Here is a 12525-nt window from a genome sequence, read left to right on the forward strand (position 1 = left end):
TTGGTATGTATTCTGTTATTAAATCTTCATTTATTTTTGCATTTTAGCCTTGGACTCGACGATTCGAAGGACTGACTCGCCGAGTAGAAGCGGGATGAGGCGCGGGGTTTAAGCTGCGGACTCGGCGAGTAGCCGCTGTTTGGGCAAAAACCCTAATCCAGGGGTTTGCACCCTATTTAAACGACCTTATGCAGCCTCCTTTCCCCCTTTATGCTCCCAAACACTCCTCATAGCAAACCCTAGCCGTTTTTGAGAAGATCTAAGGCTTTTTGAGTGATAGTTTTGACCTCAAGGAAGAAGGAAGAGCATAGAAGGATCAAGTGGGGACTGAAGGATTCGAGTTGAGTTCATCATTTGTAGTCTTTAGAAGGTATAAAGTCTGAACCTTGCTCATTCATTTGTTAGATCCCTCTTTGAGGTGATTTAGGGCTTTTATGAGCCATTTTTGATGGCCAACCATGTTTGCAAACATGGTTGGGGGTTTGGGCTTCTGTATCATGTCATTTTATGAGTCACAAGTCAGATCTTGGTTGCTTTTGCACCAAGGAAGGCCCCATGCAACAAAAGAACCAATTTAGAGCCTTTTAAGCTCTAATGTCCCATGCATGCACGTAAAGTTTGTAACTTTACGTGCTAGATCGAGTTTAGGGTCCTGGATCTATCATTTGGTTAAGTGTTGTATATCAGAAATCGAAGTTCTTAGTAAGGGATGTGATAGACTCGGCGAGTCCATTCCTGGACTCGGCGAGTCCAAGGGTTTTGGTCCCATATCAGTGAGGGTCATAAGGACCAGTTGAGTGTGGAAGGATTTTAGGAGTCCCGGGGAGTGACCCAACGTTCTGGACTAAGCAAACTGTTCTGGGAATTCATGGTACTCGGCGAGTGCATGAACGGACTCGGCGAGTCCAAGACAACCTTCATGGTACTCGGCGAGTTGTTCATCAACTCGGCGAGTCGAGGACAAAACGTGTTCATAGGATGAAGAGTAACTCGACGAGTTGTTCATACAACTCGGCGAGTCAAGACAGGACATGAGTATTAATTAATGATGAACTCGACGAGTTGTTCATACAACTCGGCGAGTCGGATGTGGATTCAGCCGGTGTTCATTTAGAAGGAAAACTCGTCGAGTCATCGCCTAACTCGACGAGTAGAGACGGGTATGAGGTCTGATGGAAGGATAGGGACTCGGCGAGTTGGTGAGTCAACTCGGCGAGTCAGGTCAACTGAAAGTTGACTTTGACTTTGACTTGGTCAAGGGGTAAAATGGTCATTTTACCCTAAGGGTAGATGTCAGTTTCTGACTAAGTGTTTTGTGGGAATTATAGCCGGAGGATTTCCGGAGCAGCAGCGGCAGCAGTCAGAGGATTCCCGCACATATGCAACGGATACTAGGTGAGTTACCTTCCAGTAGGGGTGGGTCTAAGGCCACAATGCCAACCCACCATTGAGGAGTATTTAGAAGATAATTGTCTTTGTGATAATTTATCTTGGTCTGGTATGCGTTTGGTTATGAGTTATATCTGTATGATATGTTAGATGATAGGGATAGTTTCCCTGATAGTGGTCCTTTGGACCAAGGGGTAGGTCAGTACCCGGATATGTCTGACTGTGTGCTTATATTTTGCTATTGTATGCTAGTGGTAGGGGTGGAATAGTCCCCAGTTACCGGTTGAAAGATACCGATGACGATTACCGGTTGAAAGATACCGATGATGATTACCGGTTGAAAGTTACCGATGATGATTACCGGTTGAAAGATACCGATGGTATTGTATGGTATGTGGTATGATGGGGGAACTCACTAAGCTTTGTGCTTACGGTTTCAGCTTTTGGTTTCAGGTACCTCTTCATCTAAGGGGAAGGAGCTGGCGGCATAGCATGGCATCACACATACACATATGATTTTCCGCACGGTGTTTTCTGGGATTGTACTCTGATATGACATTTGTTTATGATTGTGGGTTCAAATATGATACTTGGTTTTGAGATGATGTGTTTATACAATATTTTCCAATGAATGTTTATGAATTAATTAATCAAAAATGAAATTTTTGGGCTTGAATTTTGGAATGTTACAAAGGCCCATGTAAGGGTTTGGGCCTAATTTGGAAAATTGGGCCATAAGTGGGCTTTGAATGATTATTTGGTTTGTGGGCCTTCTTTATTGTGAGTTTGGACCTTAGTATTGGACCAAACTAGGTGAGAGGTAAAAAAGTATTTTTACCCCATATATGGATTATTGAATTTGCATTGGAACCCAAATGTTAATTGAATGTTATTCATGTTTGATAGCGTGGGATTCTAGCGAATCTACAGTCATAGATTTATTCGTGGGTTCAGCTGTCGAGGTGAGTCTCCTCACTATACTATGGGTCGAAGGCACCAATGCTGACCCATTTGGTTTATGTATTATATGAAGAACAGGGGGTGGCCCTTGGAATTTGTATGAAAGACAAAGAGGTGGCTCCTAGCAGATTTGTATGTAAGACCAGAGTTTAGACTCTGGCAGATAAGTAGCTAAGTAGCTATAGATTGTATGCTAGTTGTATTTGTGATTCTTGCATCGAAGACCAGGAGGTGGCTCCTGTCACTTGTCTATAAGACCCATGGTTTTGGTCCCTGGCCTGGCAAGAAAAGACATAGCTCGTGGCATAATGACAAGATCAGGTTGGCACATAGCACCTGCCATTGCATGTTTGATATGTATGAATCATATGCTATGTATGGTATGTGGTATTTGGGGAACTCACTAAGCATTGTGCTTAAAGTTTTTGTTTATGATTTCAGGTACTTCCGGTTCGAAAGGGAAGGGCCCGACTTTATCGCAACGCTTACACCTATACTCCCAAGTATGTCTGGATTCAATAGAGCTTAAGTCAGTGGTTCCCAAAATACCAATACATGTTCATTATGATAAATGATATGATTATGAGAATTGCATGCTAGATTAGGGCTAAGGATCTGCTCAGGATTTTATGGTAGAAGAGATGCCTTTATCTGCCTAATTGTACGAGCTTTTAGAATTGCATGCTAGTATGATTTTCAGATAAGTGGATAGAATGGCTTGATTAGTGTATTCTGGTTAGATTTTTCGTTGCATGAATGTTGCTTGTTTTGTGCTTTGTAGGACTCTTAGTGATGTGAATCGACTACTAAGTGAATATGCTAAGTCACATGTAGCACAAGTTAAATAATCTCAGATTGATAGATCTGACCCTATTGCGCAACTCTCGTTTGAGTCCAACCATTCTAGGGTTGAGTCTTTTACTCGAAGGATTATCTGATCTCTATTGCATGTGACTCTATTCATGAGGTAGTTAGTTGACATTGGTGGGAGCCTTGCAGCAGCTGAGGGCAGGGTGAGTTCGGAAACCTAGGAGAGCCTAAGAAGTGCTTTAGTAGGTTTAGTTGCGGTGTTTAGTGAGTATTTTGTGCATCAATTTGAGAAGGGGACTTAGTGGATTCAAGATGATTCTTGAGGAAAGTATGAATATGTGTAGAAGGTAGTATTGGGCCCATACTACTTAAAGCACAAGATCCATACTCGAATCGGGTAGAGTCTTGGAGAATCTATGAAGCTTGTGGGAGGAGTATTCTTGGGTATGTTATGATCATCTATATGTTGTATTTCAGTTTGGTGATGAGCACTCAAGAAAGAGGTTCTAGTTCTGGTTCCGGCTTAGGTGCAAGTACTTAGCCGATTAGCGAGAAGATGTGGGAGTTCATCTCATCGGATATTACCCGCAGTATTTTGGACCAGGCTCCTGTGATATTTGGTTCGATCAAAGAGGGAATTCTGGAGATTTTAGATGAGCGCTTGGGCGCGTTTCGTGTGAGGTTATGGCTATCGTTGGAGCTCGCACTCTTTCTTTCTATGAGATTCATGCTTGTGGAGCTGCCACATTCTCTGGGGAGAAGGACCCCATTGCCAGTAGGAGATGGTTAACGGATATGGCCAACGCGTTCATGACGAGTTTCTTCCCTGAGGAGTCGTAGGTCTAAATTGCTTCCTGCCTTTTGAATGACAGGGCACGCGATTAAAGGGAAGAGGTAGGACGTGAGGTGGGTGATGATATTATTGATGCTATGATGTGGGGTGATTTTTCGACTAGGTTCCGAGCTGAGTTTGCACCGGTGATTGAGGTGCAACAGTTGGCGCGAGAGTTTCAGGATCTCCGCCAGACTACTGAGACTGTGACAGAAATCACTGCCAAGTTCTCGGAGAGGGATTTATTAGTTGTGCAGTATGCGGAGAATGAGGAGATGAAGAAGGTAAGGTATCATGATATGATGAGGGATGACATCAGGGAGTTTGTGAGTATATCAGGGTTCAAGAACCTGAATGATATGATTTCCAGACACCGAGAGCGGGAGGTCAATTTGGAGCGCCTAGGGATGAGGGGGCCAGATTAGGTGCGGGTAGTGGAGGGTCCCGGGAAGAGACCCAAGACTTCATATCAACGATTAAGGGGCCACCAGGGCCGGGTTTAGTGTAACACATGTGGGAAACTACATGATGGGGTTTTTCGTTCTAGGGGTGTGGGCTGCTACAAGTGTGGCAGGGTTGGTCATGTCAGCAGGTATTGTCCTCAAGGGGCAAGCCCGTAATGTTTTCACTACAACCAAGTGGGCCACAAGAAGGCCGACTGTCAGATGATGGAGGGAGGAGCAGTGAGTGCACTTGCTCAAGTTACTTTAAGGATCATTGATGGTCATGAGAGAAGGGCAGGATCCCCAGCAGGGATGAGCCGAGCGTTGCAATGTCAGATAACGGAGGCCAGGACTCTAGCATGTAATATTACGGGTATGTATATTTTGCTTTATCTTTGGTTGTTATCAGTATTTATATTGCTTGGGATTTTGTATCGGTTTAGGTAAGTGTTATCCTTGGTTTAATTCTATGTTATTATTTGAGTTGTATCATCAAGAATTTTTATCTGCCATTTGCATGCCAGGTTCAGCGGGGTAGTTATCTAGTATTGTTGGGGTTCATTGGTTTTAGCATTTGAGCTTGGTTGGCCACTAGGAGTGCCAAGGGAAGTGGTCTATGGATAGGGTTTCGGTATGTGTCACCAGCATAAACGACTTCAAGATTTGGTTGTTGTATCATTGAAAGCGTCTGGAGTTATTAGATCTGCTGGAATTTCGGGGAGTATTCATTCGGTGTTCAAGAGCTGTGCGGTCTTTGGGTTTAGCTAGTAATGGAGCACTAGCATTTGTAAGTGCATGTTGTCAGCAGTTCAATCATAAGGGGTAATATGAATTGAGAATCCTTCAAACCTTGTGTGTTGGGAGAGATTCATTGAATCAAAATGTGGGGGAGAGTCGTTCAAATTTTTGGGAGCGGAATCAGGCGTGAAACTAGGATGAGTTTCACATCTCCGTCGGGGAGGAAGTCGGCCCAAGTAGCCGTATGGATTGATGATTATGTGAGTTGGGAGTTCATGAAACTTCCCAACATTTGGTTAATGCCTTCTTGGTGATGGATAGCAGGCTTTTGATGGACCTAGGTTAGGGTTCCAAGCTTGATTTGAGCCGCAGATTGGGCGCTTGGTCTGGTGCGTGTTCGACTCAGGATGAGTATGGATGGATTGATAGATGAGCGGTATGACCATGGGCGGTGGCCATGGCAAGATAGGAGTGTTTAAAGAGTGGACACCCATTTAGTAGTCATTTTGTAGGAAAATTCCTTATACCCCCCTTATAAATCGGCTTGACGAATGAGGCGTACTAGCGGTTCAACTGACTTGTCCTATATATATAGTAATATTAGACCTTTAATGTTACATATAATATAATGGAGTATTTTTAAAACTTTTCAAAAACACTGAGGTTATAGTTTTAGTTTTCAAAATTAATATTCAATTAATTAAATTAAAAATAAAACCAATCATGAATTAAAGATAAGGATATCACATTACATTTTAAAAATATTCAGTTTTATACAATTAAAAAACATTATTAAAGGTAATTATTCTAATCAATTCATGATATATTTTAAAACCGAAATATGTGGATCTGATAGTCCAACACGTCGTGGTAAACAAGCACCATTCTGTGTAAGGACGATTTCTCAAGCCAACACGCCGTGTTGGAAGAACACCATGTCATGTTTACGGTACATAATGACGATTATGTTTACTCCTTCTTGTCCAAGTTCAACCATTGTATCAATTCAATAGAAAACTAAACCTATGCTCTGATACCATTGATGAGAATTATGCAAAAACATATAATCCTATGTGTGCATGCAACCCTAAATAATTTTGATCTACGTTTTCTGTAATCGAACATACAATATGAACAACAATGTAGAAACCTTAGAACACTAGTACATAATCAAAATACACAATTAGGCTATTGAAACATACCATAATTGTTATATATCAACAATAATGCAAATCCTTAGTGTTGTTGAAGCTTTAAGAACAAGTGTCATAGTTGTCACGCCTCTAGTGGTTCACACCCAACACTAGCAATGGAAGATGATTGAGAAGGAGGAGGAACGCTTCAAATTTTTGGCTGAATCTCATGGGAAAAAAGTAGCCAAAAATTACAGGGTTATGACCCTATTTATAGTACAAATAGGAAACCCTAGATAATCCCAAATCCAAGATTATCTTAAACCGGGTAGTTATCAACTTTCTTGATTATCCATTAGGGATCATTATAGAATCCCCTAACCCTTATGAAACCGTCCATAGCTGATATATGGTTCTAGATTTCCTCTTGCTCAACTATTGAACAATTACAATTCAGTCTCTGCACTTTTAATTAATTCCTTTAATCCCAAAATTAATTCCAATTAATTTCTGATTAAATACTAATCAAATGTTACTATTTCTAATTAATATATTATTCTCATAGTATATTAACAGATTGCTTATTTCAATTTATTAATCAAATAATTAATCGACCTGTTTCTCCAAAATCATCCTTCCCAGTTGCTAGTCTTGATGGCAACCCAGAAGGACTGTGCTACTATCAATTTAAGTATATACCAATTATAGTTATGAGCTTAGACACCTAATCCAATAGTACTTTCAGGGAAAACTTACTAGGCATTTGCTTAGTGATTTTGTTTATGGTTTCAGGTACTTCCGGAACTAAGGGGAAGGGCCCATCGTGATGGTACATCATTCTCTCCGGTTATTTCCGCATTTTGATATTGTACTCTGAGGATGTGATATTTATACACTGTGATGGTTTTGGAACAATTTTTATACTTGTAGTACTTGTTCAAAAATGAAAGATTTTATCCTGTTTTGGGGTTGTTACAATAAGAATGCCCTTGATGTGACATATGCATGTTTCGAATTTTATCCATATCAACAACCAAACGCTTTATGGAATGGAATGGAATTGGATGCCAGTTCCAACCAAATCCCACATACTATTATCCTTATCTTAACTGATTCTAATTAGTTTTGAAGACCCTCCCATTTTAGTAGAATTTGTGATTATTCTAGATCAAAATAATAGGTAAGTAATGCAATTTAGTCGCGTAAATAGGAAACTAAGAAATGAAAAAAGGTTAAATACATAGGAGTGGCAGGCTTAGACCAGTAAATGATAATAGTATAAGTAATTACACATATTGCACACTCACAAAAATTTGACGCTTTATGTATTTTCAAATAATATTTATGTACTATCTTAGGAATATAACATATATAGACTACAAACTAATGTTTTTAAGTAGACATACGTCATGTATCTTGAAACGTAGAAGGGAAAAGATCAGACACTATCTATATTCTATGCTTTCCTTCTAGATCTCGTTCGGCCTCTCCTACTAAAACCGTTGTCGCTCTCATCTTTACCCAATCCCAATGGAACATTTCATCATAATGAACAACATGTTCATGAATAAATGGTTTCATCTGGAGCAGAAAACCAATTTTAAACATTGTATCACATCGCAATTCTTAAATAGTCATTAAAATGAGTGCTTTCTCATGATTACATGTTATTAAAGATAGAATGTGTACAAAGGTCGGTTTGCGTATTGGATTAGACATTTTCAAAGAGTATACCATCACGATTGTATACCATCACCAATGTATATTCCTTAAATGGATGCCAAAGATTGTCAAAATATTGGAGAAATTCGATCCCACAATGAGTTTAAGATCTCTAAGAAACATTACAATCCAGAGAACGATGCAATAATTCCATAATGGTTGATCATATGAAACCTCGACCAATTTTTTATGTAAAAGCTAAGTTTTTTCATAAGATTAATTTCTAGGTTGAACCATTTACACCAAAACTAACCCATACATCGGCATCATTAACCATATAAGAAACATATCATTGTTTATACCATTGTTCATACATCATTTACCTTAGATTTTCTCATTTTCAAGGTGGTTGCTGAACTACCTTCTTTGAACCTTAACATAAGAACCATGTTTCCTTTATTATCATAACAACCGGGAAATATAGTGGTTTTTATGTAGTTTGACCTGCAAATTGAATATATGATCATTTAGACCAAATACATAATTACTAAACTGTGTAGTATGCAAAGGGTACATGAAAAGATTCATTTGGGTATATGAAACCCTCAAAGCTTCTATAACATCATTGAAAACATAAATAATATAAAACAAAGAATCTAGTAACTATTACGAATTAATATATATATATATATATATATATATATATATATATATATATATATATATATATATATATATATATATATATATATATATATATATATATATATATATATATATATACATATATATTAGTGAAAGGAATATGTTATTTTGTAAATTTACCTTCATACCCCCACAACAGAAACAATCAGAACCCCACATATGATTCTATCTAATTCTTTCATTTGATCCTCAGTTATCCCTACATGTCTAAGATCATTCTTGGTAGCGGTTAACAGGTAAAACATATATCTATCCATCTTCTTTGATAATTTTGGTGTCACCCACTCACTTGTTAAGAACATAAAACAGATACGTGCATCAAGGGAAGGTCAGCAACTAAACTTAGACAATCAATGGAATATATGTTTCCCATACATACAACCGATGGGGAGTAATTTAGATAACCAAGAGATGTCGTGGGTGCCATTGTTGAATCTGAAGAGTGAACATCATTGACCTAAAAGCAAAGTCAATCATACAATTAGTCAACAAAATTTAAAAAAAATTATGAAGAAGGTTTTCACTCGGTAGTTAATATACTAATGAACTAACACAAATACGTACATATAAATTAGATCATACACACATACATATCAAATTACACATACACATATACAGATGACATCCCACAGACAAACTTAAAAATCAAAGTACAAACGCAATGATTACTTGATTAGATGAAAAATATATACGACAATCAGCTAGAAAGCGTAAACTCTATGTGAGTAATTGAAATAAATAAAAGAGGTTTTTAGCAGATGTAGCTTAGATTTATATAATAAATCAGATGCTTTGTTAAATAATGAATATCTATTTTCATTAGTGTCTCAGTTTCATAAAGTATAAAAAAGGAATCAACTCGGGCACCACAAAATATAAGGTGGTTTCTTCATCGCCAAAGGACCCACATTAACCAAAACCTGAAATTAACCTTTTTTAAATAGCTTCTTCTCAAGAAAGTTGAGATTCCTTATCTTCTTCTCGACTTACAATGACCAGTGGTGCGCAATAAGCGGGGGCAATAGAGTATTGGTGGGTAATAGCGGTACCCTGAGAAAATCCGACTCAAAACCAGGAGGAATCGAGGTGGGTTAGTGTGCGTAGATGGAGATGATACATTTTGGTAGCTTTGCTTCTCTCCATTTCCTGATTGCAACAAAAAGGAGATGTTGACGACCTCCAATGGAAAATGGAGGGTTCAATTGATTTCGAAAAGTCACTAAGATGTGAGTGTGGAGAGATAGAGCAAAAGAGATGAAGAAAAGGTTTTCTACATATAAAAATCGATGCAAGAAGCGATGAAGAGGCAGGGTAGGTGGAAAAGCTCAGACGCACAACCCAAGAAAACGTGTGCGTTGACTCTTATCACGACTGCTTTAAAAGGTTTGTGTATCAAATGAAATCATTTAGGGCATGAATAGTGGCGGTGGGGGTGAGGAAATCTGATGGTCGATTAGAGAGAGATTTGAGGCGATCATTGGATTTAGGGCAGCGGGTTGAGGTTTATCTGAACTACCCCCTCTTCAACTTAGGGCTTTTGTTGGGAATCAACTCCAATAGTAAATAGTAAAAGACGACCAACCTAAGTGGGTTAGCCAACACCCCTTTTCGGTAGATGTAGAAGACGAATAAAACATGGATGAGGGGTATTTCCAAAGCGGTGTGAAGCAACAAGAAGAGAGAGGCGGTGAAGGGTATGGATGGCGATGGTGAAGGTATGGGTGGCAGAATGAAGCAGAAGAAATCAGATAAAGAAAAATCAAAAGAATCGAGAAGGTATCGATCGATGGAGGTAGTAAATGTGGATTTGAGGGATTGGTCAAGAAAACGATGGAACAACACGTATCAATAGGAATCAACCGGTGACGATTAAAAAAAGAAAAAAAAAACAGCCAATAGGAACAAAGTAGTGTTTCTAAGGGGCTTCTCTTTTACTCTATTTATACAATTAGGCGACTTTCTTTTCATTTAATACATATTAATTTGTCACTTAATGGACTCTTTTATGGGCCATTTTCACATTGGCTTCTCATCCATTGATGACTCCTGTTCAAGGTGAAGAACTTGCAACTTATATTAGAACTTGTCTTGATCTAGAAAATTAAAATTTACAAAGATATACAACTAGATTATCACAATTTTGTTGAAAGAAAGATAAGGACACTGACAATGACAATATCGAATTGAAGATGTAAAATTATGCAACTAGATTAAAAAAACCAGCAAAGCATGAAGTCATCATAATAACGATGACCGATGGAGAATTAATTAACGTTTTGTCGGATGTTATATATACTAGTCCTAATTACTAGTGTTCCTGCTAAAGGAAGTATGGAAGCTATATATCCAAGGAAAGTAATTAACTTCATTGAGAAAAGTTCTCATACATCATATATCCTCTCTAATAAATAGAAATTTTTTTGCCACATGTCATTTTCTTCTTTATTTGGACACATATCATTTTCTAAAATTTTTAAATTTTCTATTTTCCACTTGTCATTTTATTATATTTTTCATTTTATTTAATTAAAATTCTTCATTTAATATGTAAGGTAATATATATGTAAAATATTTATTAAAAATAGTTTATATATGTAATGTATTTAATATATTAAAGCCTCATTAATTTTATTAATTCAAAAAATTTCTCATTTTTCTTATAAATTTAAAATTTTCAAATTGTTAAAATTTCATAATTAATTTTTTTAAATAAACTCATGTAATATATAGATGTCACACCTACTTATTTAATAAATCCATTGATCACTACATGCACGCTAATTGCTCTTCTATATAGCTTCATCAACCTTCCGGTTCAACAATACTTCCGCTAACGTCTGGGCCCATTTTTTTCTCTTTCAGTAGGTACCTACGTATGACAAAGCAAGCGAGGGCACAAACAAACAGAAGCCCAAAAACCATTACGATAGAAAAGCACATGCTCCCGTTTTTACAGTCTTTCATCTTCTTTGTTCTGAAATTAACCAGTAAAAATGGTTGAAATTAAAAAAAAAAACAAATATATATAAGCGCCAATATTTTTATGATACGAACTTCAGTATCTAATTAGCAAAATAGCAGGATCAATATGACCTAAGTTGCTAATATTAATATGATTTTCATTTTAACTGATAATTAAAGATGGGTAAGAATTCATCCGGAAAGTTAATGAAGTATTTTTCTAGCTAGTATGCCTTCTAATATGACTAAACTAGCTAGGTACGTAACTGATGGTCTAGCATGTCACCACATATTGTTATTGTTAAATAACAAATAAATCAATTCCCATTGCATATCCGACATGAAATCTGTAGTTATAACACTACGTACACCACAAAAATAAAGCTTGAAGAAAAAGGAATATATAAATTAATCCCTGCGAGTTTATGTATCGTTGTAAATCTGAATCTTCTTCAACTAAATTTGTAACGAGAACGAGAAATTAACATCAAGGATATAGGAAAAGATGGGTGCAATTTTTTTCTCCCATATGGAACAAGCACTCTTAATTTGTCCAAATTTTTTCTACCGCGAGCCGGCATCAGATTTTCCTTTATATTATATCCTCGATTTATCTTATCCATGAATTAATGCACTAGCTTGTAAATTTACATATCTATGGAAAAATAAATGTTATCGGAACAGACGTAACAAAAAGTAATGACAAGTGACGTGAAACATATTATTCGAATATCAAAATCAATATGAAAACCAGTTAAAAAAATCAATGAAATGCAAGGAAGGAATAAGTTAACTACAACCTCGATAAGGGGTTGCTCCGGAAAACCCTAGAAGCGCAGCAGCAGTAAGTAGTAACACTCGGACAAGGAGGAGCGGGGTTGGAAAAGAGCGT

The 12525-nt window shown here is 37.5% G+C and overlaps 1 long non-coding RNA gene across 2 annotated transcripts; it reads right to left on the reverse strand.

The window, feature by feature from the left end:
• Positions 1–7613: 7613 nt before the first annotated feature.
• Positions 7614–10230, reverse strand: LOC111885000 (uncharacterized). 2 transcript variants are annotated; one of them, XR_006186401.2, is made up of 4 exons: positions 9604–10230; positions 8793–9129; positions 8351–8471; positions 7614–7886 (listed from the first exon to the last, which is right to left on the reverse strand). It is a non-coding gene; the product is annotated as an uncharacterized LOC111885000 (long non-coding RNA). The 2 variants fall into 2 exon arrangements; XR_002847971.3 differs by lacking the exon at positions 7614–7886 and having other exon boundaries at positions 7895–8471.
• Between the last annotated feature and the right edge of the window lie 2295 nt (positions 10231–12525).

The sequence above is a fragment of the Lactuca sativa genome, chromosome 8 (assembly GCF_002870075.4).
Source record: "Lactuca sativa cultivar Salinas chromosome 8, Lsat_Salinas_v11, whole genome shotgun sequence".
NCBI classification, from domain to species: domain Eukaryota; kingdom Viridiplantae; phylum Streptophyta; class Magnoliopsida; order Asterales; family Asteraceae; genus Lactuca; species Lactuca sativa.